This window comes from Ranitomeya variabilis, chromosome 1, assembly GCF_051348905.1.
Source record: "Ranitomeya variabilis isolate aRanVar5 chromosome 1, aRanVar5.hap1, whole genome shotgun sequence".
NCBI lineage: Eukaryota > Metazoa > Chordata > Amphibia > Anura > Dendrobatidae > Ranitomeya > Ranitomeya variabilis.
The window spans coordinates 555,193,070-555,213,055 of record NC_135232.1 but is presented as its reverse complement, the minus strand read 5'-3'; positions in this window follow the sequence as shown (position 1 = coordinate 555,213,055).

Genomic DNA, 19,986 nt, shown 5'->3' with positions numbered 1-19,986 from the left:
CAGCCAATTCATCATGGCACCATCACGAGGGACACTGATCTAGGATTCTATAGGATACAACCTAGGGGTTTTCGGCTCCGGTTGGAAGGACACAGATCTGATCCAGTCACCATCTCTGAACCATGGATATGTTTGGAGAAAGCCAGTGTTGGGACCCGCTGGTCGCCTGGTTCCATGGAGATGGTCAGATAAGCCAGGTGGTGACTCTCGTGTCAACTGGCTTTGGACCTTGTATGGACTCTATGGACAGTTCTTGGTCATCTCCCTATGATTGTCGTTACCCCTTCTCTGTGCGTTCATCCACAGATGGAGTAGCGACCCTGGGAGCTCTGACATCATGTCATCTGGCTTTGGACCTTGTATGGACTCTATGGACAGTTCTTGGTCATCTCCCTATGCTTGTCGTTACCCCTTCTCTATGCGTCGTTCATCCACAGATGGAGTAGCGACCCTGGGAGCTCTGACATCATGTCATACTGGAAATACATGGAGACGCAGTGATATTTTATATGCGCCCATGTGACCCTGGGAGCTCTGACATCATGTCATACTGGAAATACGTGGAGATGCAGTGATATTTTATATGCGCCCATGTAACCAAACAATTCCAGTCATGGTGGGATTGTTCTGTTTGCTATTGTGTGTTGTGGTTCAATAAAGTATTACCACACTGTTTTACCTTAACCCTGTGTTGTCTGTGTAGTGTATTGCCCACGGGGAGATAGAGCGGGCGTTCAGTGGTATGAGCCGTGGTCCATGCAGTCTTGCTAAAGACAGCCGGGCCAGCAGACGAGAGCACCCACTGACCCCGTTTCTCCACAATTGGTGGCGGCAGTGGGACACTACTCAGCCTGGCAGAACCAGGGGAGCTGCAGGGGACTGGTGTTCATAGACACTGTCCAGGGCTTCACAACCAGGGATGTATACAGACAGACCCAGCCGACCATTGATGAGGCATGCACAGCAGGTTTCAGATGCCACTATAGCCAACCCCAACAAATTGGCCTTGGGAAGAGGACCAGAGTAGCTATATGACCTCAACAAGAAACGGAAACTACAGGAGATGTTCCAGCTTCAACGGATTGAATAGAATTTAATGCAGGAGCTACGAAATACGTGGACAAGCAGTGATCTTTTATATGCGCCCATGTAATCAAGGAATTCCAGCCAGTATCCTTCATTCAGACTCCAGCTAAAGCAGAGTGGACCTCCTGAAACACGGTGTGGTATTGAAAGAGGTACTCCAGCACGGTAGACCCCGTTACACCAGTTGTTACTCTTCAATTACGTATGGAGTTTATTTTCGTAAGGAGCATATGGAATATGTTCTAAGGAAACTGGATGATCGGAAGCCTATCATGTCTGGTTAATTAAGATGGGGGAGGAATGTGAAGAAACCAGATTGTATCTTAATTTCCCAGACAATCATGTTTTGCAAAAACAAAAGAACTGGCTTTTTATCTACAGATTGTATTGTATTGGCTTGTGAATTTAAGTGTTTATGTCTGGTGGGTCAAGAATACAGCCTTGACCACTAACATGCTATCAAACATACTGTGTAAAGGCTGAGTCACACATAACGATATCGTTAACGATATCGTTACAACGTCACGCTTTTGGTGACGTAGCAACGATCCCGCTAACGATCTCGTTATGTGTGACAGCGATCAACGATCAGGCCCCTGCTGGAAGATCGTTGGTCGTTGGGGTATGATCCATTTTTTGGTCGCTGATCACCCGCTGTCATCGCTGGATCGGCGTGTGTGACGCCAATCCAGCGATGTGTTCACTTGTAACTAGGGTAAATATCGGGTTACTAAGCGCAGGGCCGCGCTTAGTAACCCGATATTTACTCTGGTTACCATTGTAAAAGTTAAAAAAAAAAACAGTACATACTCACATTCTGATGTCTGTCACGTCCCCCGGCGTCCACAGGGTTAATACTGCTTTAGGCAAGAGCGCTGCTAATGCACGCGCTCCGGCCGAGAGCTTCCCTGCACTGACTGTGTCAGCGCCGGCCGTAAAGCAGAGCACAGCGGTGACGTCACCGCTGTTACTGCCGGCGCTGACACATTCAGTGCAGGGAAGCTCTCGGCAGCAGTGCGTGCATTAGCAGCGCTCTTGCCAAAAGCAGTTTTAACCCTGTGGACGCCGGCGGGGGATGTGACAGACATCAGAATGTGAGTATGTAGTGTTTGTTTTTTTTTTACTTTTACAATGGTAACCAGGGTAAATATCGGGTTACTAAGCGCGGCCCTGCACTTAGTAACCCAATGTTTACCCTGGTTACCAGGGTGCTGCAGGGGGACTTCGGCATCGTTGAAGACAGTTTCAACAATGCCGAAGTCGTTCCCCTGATCGTTGGTCGCTGGAGAGAGCTGTCTGTGTGACAGCTCCCCTGCGGCCACACGACTTAGGGTACTGTCACACAGTGCAATTTTGATCGCTAGGACGGCACGATTCGTGACGTTCTAGCGATATCGTTATGATCTCGCAGTGTCTGACACGCTACTGCGATCAGGGACCCTGCTGAGAATCGTACGTCGTAGCAGATCGTTTGAAACTTTCTTTCGTCGCTAGATCTCCCGCTGTCATCGCTGGATCGTTGTGTGTGACAGCGATCCAGCGATGCGTTCGCTGGTAACCAGGGTAAACATCGGGTAACTAAGCGCAGGGCCGCGCTTAGTAACCCGATGTTTACCGTGGTTACCAGCGTAAAAGTAAAAAAAAACAAACCGTACATGCTCACCATCTGATGTCCGTCCGGTCCCTTGCCGTCCGCTTCCCGCTCTGACTGTCTGCCGGCCGGAAAGTGAGAGCAGATCACAGCGGTGACGTCACCGCTGCGCTCTGCTCTCACTGTACGGCCGGATCTCAGTCAGAGCTCCAGCGCCGTGATTGCAACGTGTAATCATACGACGCTGCGACGTCACGAATCGTGCCGTCGTAGCGATCAAAATTGCACTGTGTGACAGTACCCTTACCAACGATCACGGCCAGGTCGTATCGTTGCTCGTGATCGTTGGTAAGTCGTTTAGTGTGACTCCAGCTTAAGTCTGTAATAGTGACTGTACATTGAGTGGGTTAAGCTTTGTTTATTGATGTGTGCTTATATGCTAATAGTGCTACTTAATCCCATCACCATTGTTTACCTTATCTTGATGTTGGACTGAAAGGCCATGTGCACACGTTCAGGATTTTTCGCTTTTTTTTGCGTTTTTTCGCTATAAAAACGTGATAAAAACGCTTACATATGCCTCCTATTATTTACAGGGTATTCCGCATTTTTTGTGCAAATGTTGCGATTTTTTCCGCGAAAAAATCGCATAGCGGAAAAAAAGCAACATGTTCATTAAAAATGCGGAATTGTGGGGATTCCGCACACCTAGGAGTGCATTGATCTGCTTACTTCCCGCACGGGGCTGTGCACACCATGCGGGAAGTAAGCAGATTATGCGGTTGATACCTAGGGTGTAGGAGAGGAGACTCTCCTCCATGGACTGGGCACCATATAATTGGTCAAAAAAAAGAATTAAAATAAAAAATAGTCCTATACTCACCCTCTGGTGGCCCCCGAAGTGTTCCCACCTCTCCGGTGCATGCTCTCTCTTCGGTTCCTATAGATGGTGTGGTTCAGGACCTGTGATGACGTCACTGTCTTGTGATTGGTCGCGTGACCGCTCATGTGACTCACGCGACCAATCACAAGCCGCGATGTCATCACAGGTCCTGAACCACACCGGCATCTATAGGAACGGCCGCTGAGGAGATCGTCTGGGTGAGTATAACCATTTTTTTTTTTTTTTTAATTATTTTTAAACATTCTATCTTTTACTATAGATGCTGCATAAGCAGCATCTATAGTAACAAGTTGGTCACACTTGTCAAACAGTATGTTTGACAAGTGTGACCAACTTGTCAGTCAGTTTTCCAAGTGATGCTACAGATCGCTTGGAAAACTTTAGCATTCTGCAAGCTAATTACGCTTGCAGAATGCTAAAAAAATGCGAAAAAAAACGGGAAAAATCCGCAAAAAAAAAATGCGGATTTCTTGCAGAAAATTTCCGGTTTTCTTCAGGAAATTTCTGCATGAAATTTGGACGTGTGCACATACCCAAAGACCCTGGGTAATTCTAAAAATAGCTTACATGCCTTGGGTATAAAATGACTCAGAGTTCACATCTTGAGAGTCTGAAGTAATACAGAGCTACTGCTAGGGCTAGCGGAATGCACCAAATGGATATAGAGACTTTATTATAATATATGCGTTCGCAGCCCGGGGTCCACCGTGCAGAAGAACCTGCTGCTAGCAAATGGCGGAACTAAATGGCGGTATGAGCCACCTCTGTTACTTCACAGAGTAGCCGTGAACTCAAAGCACTGCGCCCTGTTAACCTTCACAGTGGCACAGGCTAACTACCTAAACAAGAGCAGTCAGTGGTCATGCATGCACACAAAACTCCTCGCCGGATGTGCCAGCATGCTAGGGCTTATTTCAGACAGGTCCCTGAATACTCAAACACACAAACTCCTCGCCGGAGGTGCCAGCATTCTAGGGGCTTATTTCAGCCGGGTCCCTGAACACAATCATACGTAACCACAGTGGCGCAAAGTACAACATAGAACAATACTAGCGCATGGCCATGCGGCCATGCGAGCCTTAAATAGTTGCAGCACGTACAGGACCTTCCTAGAAGGACCAATGAGAGGCTGCCACAGAGCGTGAGCACCTACAGGACCTTCCTGAAGGACCAATGACCTTAGCTGCAGTGTCTGATCATGTGACCCTCGATCTCCACTGAGAGATCTTACTCTGGGCATGCCCAGAACGAGAAAAGCAGGACTTAGTCCCAGAAGCGTCTGCTCGCCCCTGACCAGCACTGACTCCAATGGCAGAAGCAGGAAAAGCAGCAGTAACTTGCTGTACAGAGCAAGCGAGGGCCTGGAAATGGATTGAGAGAGCAATAAATTATTAAAACAACCGCTGTGTTTCTTTCATTAAAATACTTTTTAATAACGTGTGTGTGTGTTTTTTAACCCTTTCATACAATTGGATTAATAATGGATAGGTGTCATAATTGACGCCTCTCCATTATTAATCTGGCTTAATGTCACCTTACAATAGCAAGGTGGCATTAACCCTTCATTACCCCATATCCCTCCGCTACAGGGAGTGGGAAGAGAGTGGCCAAGTGCCAGAATAGGCGCATCTTCCAGATGTGCCTTTTCTGGGGTGGCTGGGGGCAGATGTTTTTAGCCACGGGGGGGCCAATAACCATGGACCCTCTCCTGGCTATTAATATCTGCCCTCAATCACTGGCTTTACCATTCTGGCGGAGAAAATTGCGCGAGAGCCCACGCCAATTTTTTCCGCCATTTAACCCTTTATTTTAGCAGCTACAGCGCTGAAATTTTGCACATACACACTACTAACATTAGTAGTGTGGAATATGCAAAAAAAGAGGGGATATGAGATGGTTTACTGTGTGTAAACCATGTCTCATATCCTGTCGGGTTTGTGCAGGAGAAATGAAAAGCCCGGCAATTGAATTACCGACTTTTCACTAACACCGCTGCGTATTTCTCGCAAGTCACACTGCTGGTCCGTGTGTAATCCGTATTTTTCTCACCCCCATAGACTTTCATTGGCGATTTTTTTGCGCAATACGCTGACAAACGCAGCATGCTGCGATTTTGTACGGCCGTAGAAAGCCGTATAATACTGAACCGTAATATACGGCTGATAGGAGCAGCCCCATTGAGAATAATTGTGCCGTATGTTATGCGAGTTTTACGGACGTAGTTTCTGCGCTCTTACGTCCGTAAAACTCGCCAGTGTGACGCCGGCCTAACAGCTACCAGCCAGAAATTCTGCAAACCACCCAACAGGCAAGAGAAAGTACTGCAGCCAATTCATCGTGGCACCATCACGAGGGACAGTGATCTAGGATACAACCTAGGGATTTTCGGCTCCAGTTGGAAGGACACAGATCTGATCCAGTGACCATCTCTGAACCATGGATATGTTTGGAGAAAGCCAGGGTTGGGACCCGCTGTTCGCCTGGTTCCATAGAGATGGTCAGATAAGCAAGGTGGTGACTCTCTTGTCAACTGGCTTTGGACCTTGTATGGACTCTATGGACAGTTCTTGGTCATCTCCCTATGCTTGTCATTACCCCTTCTCTGTGCATTCATCCACAGATGGAGTAGCGACCCTGGAAGCTCTGACATCATGTCATACTGGAAATACATGGAGACGCAGTGATATTTTATATGCGCCCATGTGACCCTGGGAGCTCTGACATCATGTCATACTGGAAATACGTGGAGACGCAGTGATATTTTATATGCGCCCATGTAACCAAACAATTCCAGTCATGGTGGGATTGTTCTGTTTGCTATTGGGTGTTGCGGTTCAATAAAGTATTGCCACACTGTTTTACCTTAACCCTGTGTTGTCTGTGAAGTGTATTGCCCACGGGGAGATAGAGCGGGCGTTCAGTGGTATGAGCCGTGGTCCATGCAGTCTTGCTAAAGACAGCCGGGCCAGCGGACGAGAGCACCCACTGACCCCGTTTCTCCACAACGTCTAATGTCAGAAAGGGGTTAAGGCCTTAATGAGCGTTGAATTTAAAAAAACGGCATGGGCTCCAGCGCAATTTTCTGCGCCAGAGGGGGAAAGCCGACAGCTGGGGGCCAATATTTGTAGCCTGCTATGAATATCAGCCCGCAGCTGTCTGCGTAGCCTTTACTGGCTATTAACCCCTTTACCCCCAAGGGTGGTTTGCACGTTAATGACCGGGCCAATTTTTACAATTCTGACCACTGTCCCTTTATGAGGTTATAACTCTGGAACGCTTCAACGGATCCAGGTGATTCTGACACTGTTTTCTCGTGACATATTGTACTTCATGATAGTGATAACATTTCTTTGATATTACCTGCATTTATTTGTGAAAAAAATTGGAATTTGGCGAAAATTTTGAAAATTTTGCAATTTTCCAAATTTAAATTTTTATGCAATAAAATGACAAAGATATGTCACACAAAATACTTAATAAGTAACATTTCCCACATGTCTACTGTACATCAGCACAATTTTGGAACCAAAATTTTTTTTTGTTAGGGAGTTATAAGGGTTAAAATTTGACCAGCAATTTCTCATTTTTACAACACCATTTTTTTTTAGGGTCCACATCTCATTTGAAGTCATTTTGAGGGGTCGATATGATAGAAAATAACCAAGTGTGACACCATTCTAAAAACTGCACCCCTCAAGGTGCTCAAAACAACATTCAAGAAGTTTATTAACCCTTCAGATGTTTCACAGGAATTTTTGGAATGTTTAAATAAAAATGAACTTTTAACTTTTTTTCGCAAAAAATTTAATTCAGCTACAATTTGTTTTACTTTACCAAGGGTAACAGGATAAAATGGACCCCAAAGTTTGTTGTACAATTTGTCCTGAGTACGCTGATACCCCATATGTGGGGGTAAACCACTGTTTGGGCGCATGGTAGAGCTCGGAAGCGAATGAGCGCCATTTGACTTTTCAATGCAAAATTGACTGGAATTGAGATGGGACGCCATGTTGCGTTTGGAGAGCCCCTGATGTGCCTAAACATTGAAACCCCCCACAAGTGACACCATTTTGGAAAGTAGACCCCCTAAGGAACTTATCTAGTTGTGTGGTGAGCACTTTGAACCCCCAAATGTTTCACTACAGTTCATAACGCAGAGCCGTGAAAATAAAAATTATTTTTTTTTCCACAAAAATTATTTTTTAGCCCCCAGTTTTGTATTTTTCCAAGGGGAACAGTTGAAATTAGACCACAAATGTTGTTGTCCAATTTGTCCTGAGTACGCTGATACCCCATATATGGGGGGAACCACCGTTTGAGCGCATGGCAGAGCTCGGGAGGGAAGGAGCGTCATTTGGAATGCAGACTTAGATGGATTGGTCTGCAGGCGTCACATTGCGTTTGCAGAGCCCCTAATGTACCTATACAGTAAAAAAAAAAACACAAGTGACCCCATATTGGAAACTAGACCCCCCAAGGAACTTATCTAGCTGTGTTGTGAGAACTTTGAACCCCCAAGTATTTCACTACAATTTATAACGCAGAGCCGTGAAAATAAAAAATCCTTTTTTTTCCACAAAAATTATTTTTTAGCCCCCAGTTTTGTATTTTTCCAAGGGTAACAGTTGAAATTAGACCCCAAAAGTTGTTTTCCAATTTGTCCTGAGTACGCTGATACCCCATATGTGGGGGGGAACCACTGTTTGAGCGCATGGCAGAGCTCGGAAGGGAAGGAGCGTCATTTGGAATGCAGACTAAGGCTACATTCCCATTAGCATTGCTTCAGGCGCAGCCGCGGCGTCGCATGCGTCATGCGCCCCTATATTTAACATGGGGGGCGCATGGACATGCATTGCACTTGCGTTTTGTGACGCATGCGTCACTGTGGTGCATGCGTCAGGGCGCAGAGGACCCTGCATGATGCAGTTTTTTCTGCGCCAAAAACCATGCAAAAGTGGACGCATGCGTCACAAAACGCTGCGTTGGGCATGCGTTTACATTTGCGTTGCGTCGCCGACGCTGCACCGCACAACGCAAATGTGAACGTAGCCATAGATGGATTGGTCTGCAGGCGTCACATTGCGTTTGCAAAGCCCCTAATGTACCTAAACAGTAGAAACCCCCCACAAGTGACCCCATATTGGAAACTAGACAGTTGTGAATTAGACTTTTTTGGCTCCCTCTTGTGGTCACTAGTGATATGACTCTGGGATTGTCTTTCCTCAGTTTGGCACCCACCTGGGTCGTTAGTCCAGGGGTGTTGCTATATGAACTTCCTGAATTCTCAGTCTGGCATCGTTGTAATCAGTTCTTTCTGTTTGCTCCTGTCTGCTGGTCCTGGTTCGTGCATAATTAAGTCCTGCTTCCTTGTTTTTTGGTTATTTGTATTGCTATTATTTTTTGTCCAGCTTGTACTAAATGTGATTCCAGATTTTGCTGGAAACTCTAGGGGGCTGGTATTCTCCCCCCGGGCCGTTAGACGGTTCGGGGGTTCTTGAATATCCAGCGTGGAAATTTTCATAGGGTTTTTGCCTACCGTATAAGTCATCTTACTATATTCTGCTATTAGTCAGTGGGCCTCTCTTTGCTAAATACCTAGTTCATTCTTACGTTTGTCTTTTCTTCTTACCTCACCGTTATTATTTGTTGGGGGCTTGTATCGAACTTTTGGGGTCTTTTCTCTGGAGGCAAGAAAGGTCTATCTTTTCCCTTCTAGGGTTAGTTAGTTCTCCGACTGGCGCGAGACGTCTAGAACCAACGTAGGCACGTTCCCCGGCTGCTGCTATTTGTGGTGCTAGGATTAGATATACGGTCAGCCCAGTTACCACTGCCCTATGAGCTGTTTTTTTGTGTTTGCAGACTTAGAATTTATTTCTGAGACCCTCTGCCATTGGGGTCATAACACTAGACCCCCCAAGGAACTTAGCTAGATGTGTTGTGAGAACTTTGAACCCCCAAGTGTTTCACTACAGTTTATAACGCAGAGCCGTGAAAATAAAAAATCCTTTTTTTCCACAAAAATTATTTTTTAGCCCCCAGTTTTGTATTTTCCCAAGGGTAATAGGAGAAATTGGACTCGAAAAGTTGTTGTCCAATGTGTTCGGAGTACGCTGATACCCCATATGTTGGGGTAAACCCCTGTTTGGATGCACGGGAGAGCTCGGAAGGGAAGGAGCACTGTTTTACTTTTTCATCGCAGAATTGGCTGGAATTGAGATCGCATGCCATGTCGCGTTTGGAGAGCCCTGATGTGCCTAAACAGTGAAAACCCCCCAATTATAACTGAAACCCTAATCCAAACACATCCCTAACCCTAATCCCAAAGGTAACCCTAACCACACCCCTAACCCTACCACACCCCTAACCCTAATCCCAACCCTATTCCCAACCGTAAATGTAATCCAAACTCTAACCCTAACTTTAGCCCCAACCCTAACCCTAACTTTAGCCCCAACCCTAACTGTAGCCTTAACCCTAGCCCCAACCCTAACCCTAGCCATAGCCCTAGCCCTAACCCCAGCCCAAACCCTAGCCCTAGCCCTAACCCTAACCCTAGCCCTAACCCTAGCCCTAGCCCTAACCCTAGCCCTAACCCTAACCCTAACCCTAGCCCTAACCCTAACCCTAACCCTAGCCCTAACCCTAATGGGAAAATGGAAATAAATACATTTTTTACAAAATTTAAATTTTTCGCTAACTAATGGGGTGATGAAGGGGGGTTTGATTTACTTTTATAGCGGTTTTTTTAGCGGATTTTTATAATTGGCAGCCGTCACACACTGAAAGAAGCTTTTTATCGCAAAAAATATTTTTTGCGTTACCACATTTTGAGAGCTATAATTTTTCCATATTTTGGTCCACAGAGTCATGTGAGGTCTTGTTTTTTGTGGGACGAGTTGACATTTTTATTGGTAACATTTTCAAGCACGTGACTTTTTTTGATCACTTTTTATTCCGATTTTTGTGAGGCAGAATGACCAAAAACCAGCTATTCATGAATCTCTTTTGGTGGAGGCGTTTATACCGTTCCGCGTTTGGTAAAATGGATAAAGCAGTTTTATTCTTCGGGTCAGTATGATTACAGCGATACCTCATTTATATCATTTTTTAATGTTTTGGTGCTTTTATACGATAAAAACTATTTTATAGAAAAAATAATTATTTTTACATCGCTTTATTCTGAGGACTATAACTTTTTTATTTTTTCTTTGATGATGCTGTATGGCAGCTCGTATTTTGCGAAACAAGATTACGTTTTCAGCGGTACCATGGTTATTTACATCTGTCCTTTTGTTCGCGTGTTACTCCACTTTTTATTTGGCGGTATGATAATAAAGCATTGTTTTTTGCCTCGGTTTTTTTTTTACGGTGTTCACTGAAGGGGTTAATTAGTGGGACAGTTTTATAGGATGGGTCGCTACGGACGCGGCGATACTAAATATGTGTACTTTTATTGTTTTTTTTAAATTTAGATAAAGAAATGTATTTATAGGAACAATATATATATATATTTTTTTTTTGCATTTTTTTTTTGGAATTTTTTTTTTTTTACACATGTGAAATTTTTTTTTTTTACACTATAACATTGCCCCGGGGGGGGGGGCATGATGTTATAGTGTAAGATCGCTGGTCTGACACTTTGCTGTGCACTGTGTCAGATCGGCGATCTGACGTGCACAGCTCCTGGAGGCTCTGCGATGCGCCCAAACAGTGGTTTACCCCCACATATGGGGAATTGGCATTCTCAGGACAAATTGTACAACAACTTTTGGGGTCCATTTTCTCCTGTTACCCTTGGTAAAATAAAACAAATTGGAGCTGAAGTAAATTTTTCGAGCAAAAAAGTTAAATGTTCATTTTTATTTAAACATTCCAAAATTTCCTGTGAAACACCTGAAGGGTTAATAAACTTCTTGAATGTGGTTTTGAGCACTTTGAGGGGTGCAGTTTTTAGAATGGTGTCACACTTGGTTATTTTCTATCATATAGACCCCTCAAAATGACTTCAAATGAGATGTGGTCCCTAAAAATAAATGATGTTGTAAAAATGAGAAATTGCTGGTCAACTTTTAACCCTTATAACTCCCTAACAAAAAAAATTGTGGTTCCAAAATTGTGCTGATGTAAAGTAGACATGTGGGAAATGTTACTTATTAAGTATTTTGCAACATATCCCTGTGATTTAATTGCATAAAAATTCAAATTTGGAAAATTGCAAAATTTTCAAAATTTTCGCCAAATTTCCATTTTTTTCACAAAGAAACACAGGTAATATCAAAGAAATTTTACCACTATCATGAAGTACAATATGTCATGAGAAAACTGTGTCAGAATCACCTGGATCCGTTGAAGCGTTCCAGAGTAATAACCTCATAAAAGGACAGTGGTCAGAATTGTAAAAATTGGCCTGGTCATTAACGTGCAAACCACCCTTGGAGGTAAAGGGGTTAATGAGCGTTTAATTTAAAAAAAAAAAAAAAAACGAAAAAAAACGGCGTGGGCTCCCGCGCAATTTTCTGCACCAGAGGGGGGAAAGCCGACGGCCAGGGGCCAATATTTGTAGCCTGCTATGAATATCAGCCCGCAGCTGTCTGCGTAGCCTTTACTGGCTATCAAAATAGAGGGCCCCCCCAAAAAATGACGTGGGGTCCCCCTATATTTTATAGCCAGAAAGACTACGCAGACAGCTGCGGGCTGATATTCATAGCCTAGAGAGGGGCCATGGATATTGCCCCCTGCCAGGCTACAAATACCAGTCCGCAGCCGCCCCAGAAATGGCGCATCTGTAAGATGCGCCAATTCCGGCACTTAGCCCCTCTCTTCCCACTCCCGTGTAGCGGTGGGATATGGGGTAATAAGGGGTTAATGTCTCCTTGCTGTTGTAAGGTGACATTAAGCCGGGTTAATAACGGAGAGGTGTCAATAAGACGCCTATCCGTTATTAATCCAATAGTAATAAAGGGTTAATAAAACACACACATTAGGAAAAAAGTATTTTAATATTCTTCATTTAACCATACTTACCATACTTCAGCGCCTGCAAAAAACGTAAAATAATAAACCGCATACTACCTGTCCGCCGTAGTCCAATTAATAACGAGTGTCCCATGACGATCTCCCCTATAGAACAGTGACATCTATACGACCCTCAGTGACACACTGACAGGAGACAATGGCTCCTGCAGTCCATCACTGAGGTTACTATAGTTCAAAGTCTCACTTTATGGCAATTGCTGTGTGGGAAAATTTCTCACACAGCAATGCCATAAGTGAGACTAGGGACTTTTTTTTTACAGCGGCGGAAGAATACAATGCGGAAGGATACCTTCCTCCCGTCATTGTGTTCCTGGAGCCCCTGGAGAGCGGTCGCATCAGCTGATGCTGCCGTTCTCTACGGGAGATCGTAGTGGGACACTCGTGGATTTCTGCGGATCAGGGAGTAATTGGCTTATTTTAATCTTTTTTACAGATGACACTGGCTTCGGGTAACAAAGTGACAAGTAATGGTGAGTATGTAATCTATGTTTAATGTACTGTATGTCTATATGTATGTATTGTATGTAATGTATGAATGTATTGTGTGTAGTATGAATGTTGCATGTATGTATGTATGTCGTATGTATGTATGTAGTATGTATCTAGTATGTATGTATGTATGTTGTATGTATGTAGTATGTATATAGTATGTATGTAGTATGTATGTGTGTAGTATGTATGTAGTATGTATGTATGTAGCATGTATGTAGTATGCAGTATGTATGTAGTATGTACGTGTGTATGTAGTATGTATGTAGTAGGTATGTTGTATGTAGTATGTATGTAGTATGTATGTAGCATGTATGTAGTATGTATGCATGTAATATGTATGTAGTATGTATGTTGTATGTATGTAGTATGTATGTTGTATGTAGTATGTATGTAGTATGTTGTATGTAGTATGTATGTAGTATGTATGTTGTATTTAGTATGTTGTATGTAGCATGTATGTAGTATGTATGTAGTATGTATGTTGTATGTAGTATGTTGTATGTAGCATGTATGTATTATGTATGTAGTATGTATGTTGTATGTAGTATGTATGTATGTAGTATGTATGTAGTATGTATGCAGTATGTAGTATGTATGTAGTATATAGTATGTTGTATGTATGTAGTACGTATGTAGTATGTATGTGTTTTTTTTCTACATTCAAAACATTAGCCGGATGATGGGACTACTACTGTCCCATCATTGGCTAATGTGTCAATCACTGTCATTGTAGCAGGCATCGTCCGATGGGACTTGTAGTCCCATAGGACAATGCCTGCACACACGCACAGAGCCCCGGCAGCCCGCACAGCCCTGGCAGCCCACACAGAGCCCCGGCAGGCACGTTCAGACCCCCGGCAGCCTGCACAGAGCCCCAGCAGGCACGCACAGACCCCTGGCAGCCCACACAGAGCCCCGGCAGGGTCGTACAGACCACCGGCAGGCCGCACAGATCCCTGGCAGCCCGCACAGAGCCCCGGCAGGCACGCACAGAGCCCCGGCAGCCCGCACAGTTCCCCGGCAAGCCTGCACAGAGCCCCGGCAAGCCCGCACAGAGCCCCGGCAGCCTGCACAGAGCCCCGGCAAGCCCGCACAGAGCCCCGGCAGCCCGCACAGAGCCCCGACAGGTGCATACAAACCCCCCACGGTCACGCACAGACCCCGCCCGCACACACACACGCAGTCTCCGTTCACACACCGCCCACACACCGTCCACACTCCATTATAGTGCATAATTGCATTATTGAGAACAAAAGAAACAGACCAGGTCTTATAATGGGGATCACCACACACAAGGATAAGGCACAAGTTAACTTGTGCCTTATCCTCGTGTGTGGTGATCCCCGTTTATAAGACCTGGTCTGTTTCTTTTGTTCTCAATCATTGGTTTATTCAGAGGTCTTGGTGTGATCCCACTGACCGTGGTGCCCCCTCAAATCTACTTTTGGCATAATTGCATTATAGGAACTTCCGATTCCGATATCCGATATAGCAAAAGTATCGGAACTCGGTATCGGAATTCCGATACAGCGAAAATCGGCCGATACCCGATATTTGCAGTATCGGAATGCTCAACACTAGTCGGCGTTGCTTAGATACCTACTGCGCTCGGGATCTATTATTGGACCTCAGTGTGTTGCACGGCAAGCATACATCATCAAACTTACGGCTAGTCACCCGGAAGTGGTTTCCTCTGAGTTTTCACTGCACTGTCCACACGGCCCTTTGCATCATGGATCTATGCGGTAACTTTGTCTTTCCTTTTGCGCTTTTTCTCCATATGTTTTTCTTGTTATATGAGTTTTTGTGGATGCATCCTTTTTGCGATAATGTCATTTCCATGACAACGGCGTGTATGTCACTTCCTTTTTGCTTTGGCGCAGGCGCTTTGAACTACAGCTGTGGGTTAATTGATTGGCCATTTGTAATATATAAAAATGTACCTTACCAGCGTCTATCCACCCCTGGATGAAGCATTTCATTGCGAAACGCGCGTCGGGTGTGGTGGACACCTGGATTTCTCCTATTCCTTCTGGTAATGAGTGATGTATTGTTTACTTCATTAGATATGTTTGTAAGATGGCCGTACTTAAATTTAGTGTATACCCCTACTGGCTTTATATTCAGCCTTATTCATTAATACCAAATATATGTTTGGTCTTTTTGTATTGGCATATACACTTACATTTTTATTATATGTGAATTCTATTAACGTTCATCCCCATCTACTATTATAGATGGTATAGCACTGGCTAGTAATGAGTAAATAGTGCCATTCTTTGTCTTTTTTTCATATTATATTGATCATTCATTGCCTAAGAGATATATATACAGTATATATATATATATATATATATACACTGGTATTTGTACTGTATTTTTATTCTCTAGGGTTGTCCATCTGTTTTCTGTGCTTTGTTGTTTCTTACCTGATGCTTATATGGCCTTTTTATGACCATGCTTGGTCTTGTCTTATCTTTTAGTATGAATAAACATATTTTTTATCATTATATTGCTTTTTTGTGGAGCCCTCTTCTTTTTGTAGGTGTATTTGTATCTCTCGGCTACCATATAGGATATATTTTAGGTGTTTTGTTTTATTACACATGCGGCAAAATATTTCTTTTTCTTTTTACAGAACCATTCCAGTGCAGATGAGCAGGAGCAGCAGACTCAGGCCCAAGGTCCGGGGCAAAACGGCGTGTAAGTATTCTTGACTGTCATACTTATAGACAATGACCTCCTTGGTGCAGGAGCGAGTTGCGTTGTGGGACACCCGGAAGCAGCAGCACTCGGACGCTGTGGTGATTCGTTAGCTGTGGAATGAGGTGGCCCAGCTGATGAATGACTGGGGCAATGCCACGTCACGTGTCTGAAAGGCTTTTCGTAAGTATTGCAGTGTGGTCTGATGCAGCAATGAACCTGAAGGCTGAGATCACACAACCGTGTGTGATGCGACAAACTCCTGCGAGGTTCTCGCATCACACACGGTTTTTTGAACCCTGCCTAAAGTGCATTGTCTAACAATTTTTTTTCACCTATTCACAGTGAACAAAGTCAAAACCCATTGGCGTTCAATGAAGGATCACTTCAACAAGGATCTGAGACTGGAGATCCAAGTTCACAGTGGTGCTGCAGCAAGATTAGGGAAATACAAGTACCACCGGTTGCTGGCTTTCCTGCTCAGAGAATGTAAGTATTTTTGTGTTGTATTCCATTTTGTTGTATTCCCTAATCTGAATTTTTCTATTCCACAGGAGTTGGTGCTTTTACAATTGTTATTTTTTGGTAGTAATGTTTTAATTTTCTTTTCTTTTCACAGAACCTTTAGCAGCACCATCAAATCTGGATCGTCCTCTTGAGCGGTCTCTCGTCGAACAGCCACGGACCAGTCCCAGCCATCCACCAGAGAAGCAGCAAGTGGGCCGGCATCACAGTCTGGAGAACAGGCAGCTGGTCCTTCAGGTGTTCCCCTGTCCCAGTCCTCTGCCTCTTTTTTGGGGGGCTCTTCCTGCCAGCGGCAGAAGGCCTTGGACAGGTCCCTCATGCCCGAGTTTATTCACTTGAGCTCGGTCTTCCAGTATGGCTTGAAGGCGCTGGGAGATAGACTGGAAAGTGGTCTGACCCATATTAACACACATTTCCAAGATGTCAACCAACGCCTTAACTGTCTGGAAGCTGAAATTCAGAGACCAGCACACCATTTTTTTAATAAGATAGAGCAGGGCATGTCGGAACACCTTACGCCTGAACTCCAGCTCAACGTGATGCAGGCCTGCAATACTGCTCACTTTCAGGCTATGTAGTAGACTCGGTACTCGGTGGTATTTCCACCTGTGCCAAAAATTACACACTTAACATCAATATTGAGTTCTGCTGCATAATAATAATAAATAATAATAATCTTTATTTTTATATAGCGCTAACATATTCTGCTGCGCTTTTCAGTTTGCACACATTATCATCTCTGTCCCCGATGGGGCTCACAATCTAGATTCCCTATTAGTATGTCTTTGGAATGTGGGAGGAAACTGCATACTACTGTACGGCCACCACCATGCCCAGTCCTGCCGCATACCACTACACTGCCACCACCATGTCGGGTGTTGCTCTAAGTCACTCCACCACCATCACCATGCTGAGTCCTGCTCTGGCATGGCTGCCCACCAGCACCACCACTAGGCCGCCAGAAGATCCTGCATGGCTGCCCACTGCCACCACCACTAGGCCACCAGAAGATCCTGCACAGCTGCCCACCACCACCACCACTAGGCCGCCAGAAGATCCTGCACGGCTGTCCACCGCCACCACAAATAGGCCACCTGAAGTTCCTGCACAGCTGTCCACCGTCACCACCAGGCCGTTTCAACGACCTGCTGACCCCACCACTCCCACCCTTCCAAGGAGTCAAAAAAAGGAAGCTGCCACATAAAACTAGACAGAAAGGCAAAAGGACACGTGGCAGAAGAAGTGTCGTGCTACCTCCACCCTCACCTCCCAATGTGTCTGTGTTGTCCAGTTTTTCTCTCCCTTCCAATATGTCTCTCCCATCCCATGCTTCCACTCCTAATGTGTCTACTTCCATCCTTGACCTCCCAAACCCCACAAGTTTAGCTACCCCTTCCCCTGGAACCCCTTCATCGTCCACGGTTAGCCAATCCTCCCAGCTCCACACCCTCCAGGTCCATAACATTTCCCCCTCATCGGTTGGAGCTAATCCAACATTACCTACCATAGCACAGTGTAAAGCATGGGTTACATAATTTGGTTATAATCCTATTCCTGTCTCATGCTATCTGCATTATACAGCTAGTGGATTATATAAAAACTGTAGTTGTGAACTGGTGATTACCTTATTAAACGTTAAAAATAATTATTCTAATACAGAGGACACTAGAAACAGGTGTTTAACTAGAGGTGTTTTGTTGTCAGCAAACATTAAAGTAAATTTAAATAATTACAGGTACATAACATTGCACAACATTACAAGAACACTAAACCATGTCATCTTGCCAGGACAGACGTCCACTCTCAGAAACAAAGTATGACGCAAATGTATCCTTCATTTGGGCAACTTCAACAGTTATCCTGAAAGGATGATGATGGTAATCTGGCAATGGGTTACAAACAGGTTCATCAAGTTCAATGTTGGGTCGCTCTTTAGCCATTATGTAGTTGTGCAGAACCACACACGCCTTGACCACCTCATCGACTGTCTCAATTTCCAGACTAATGGTTGTCCCTAAAATGCGCCATTTCGAGACAAGCATACCAAAGGCACACTCAACAGTTCTTCATGCCCTGGTCAGTCTGTAATTAAAAATCCTTTTTGTGTGTGTCAAGTCCCGACTGGAGTATGGTTTTAGGAGGTTTCCACACATCTGAAAGGCCTCATCCCCAACTACAACAAATGGCATTGGCGGGCCATGAGTGTTGGGAGGAGGTTGTGGCAGGGGGAAATTGAAATGATTGCCATACAACCGTTGGCCCATGTCCGAGTTTTTAATCCGGATATGTTTTCCATCCACTGCTCCCAAACAGTTGGGGAAATTGCAAACTTCAAAAAATATTTCAGCAGTTTGCTGCCAGATTTCCGTGGTGGGTAGGGGGATAAATTCCACAAAGCCCGGCAGGTGTCTGCGACAATCCCAGATAGTTTTGAAATTCCTATCCGGAACTGGAAGTGGAGCGATGATAGGCTCTCTTCGGTAGCCAGGAATCTGCCGAACAGAAAAAAAAAATGAATCAGAACAATAATATTTATGACTGGGGTTTTGCTAAACAAAGAAAGGGAAAAAAAGAAAGTGAGGCCGTTCTGGGCCACCGGCCCTTTAAAGGGAGGCCGGCATGACAGGGATACGTGGGATGATAAGGAGCGTTTTGGTTTTAAAAGTAAATAAAGGGTTAATGGGAATGCTGAGGTGATGAGATCACTGTTTGGGTGGGGCAGAGGGATTAAAAAAAGGCGGGTTTATAAATAGTGGAGCCATATTGGTGGGACAAACAGTCAAGCACCCACCTGTTAGAAGAAGCTCCCTATCACATGGCAGATATGGAGGTGGAAGCCTGTTGTGAACTCTGTTTTTGGGCTCCCTCTTGTGGTCACAAGTGGTACTGTGTGACTGCTGTCTTTGGGCTCCCTCTGGTGGCTCTTTGTGTCATTCTGCAGGTCTGAGGCTGGATCAGCTGTCTCGTTATGTTAGCTGGTTTCCTATTTAGCTCACCTGGACTATCAGTTGTTGCCTGCTGTCAATGTATTCAGTGCTATTTTGATCTCTCCTGCCTACCTTGGTTACCAGTCTCTTCAAGAGAAGCTAAGTTTTCTGTTTGTTCATTTTTTGATCATTAGTGTTCAATATGTTCCTTGGTTATTTATTTGTCCTTGTCCAGCTTGCTAATATGTGATTTCCTTGCTTGCTGGTAGCTCTAGGGGGCTGAGTTTCTCCCCTCACACCGTTAGTTGGTGTGGGGGTTCTTGAATTCTCAGCGTGGATATTTTGTATAGGGTTTTTTACTGACCGCACAGTTCCCTGCCTGTCTTCTGCTATCTAGTATTAGTGGGCCTCATTTGCTGAATCTGTTTTCATTTCTACGTTTTGTATTTTCCCCTTACCTCACCGTTATTATTTGTTGGGGGCTTCCTATATCTTTGGGGTCATTTCTCTGAGGCAAGTGAGGTCTTACTTTCTCTATAGGGGTAGCCAGTTTCTCAGGCTGCGTCGAGACATCCAGGAATTTAGGCACGTTCACCGGCTACCTTTAGTGTGTTTGGTTAGGATCAGGTTTTGCGGTCAGTCCAGTTACCACCTCCCTAGAGCTCGTCCTATGTTCAGTAACTTAGCTAGTTCATTCTGTGATCCTCAGCCACTAAGGATCT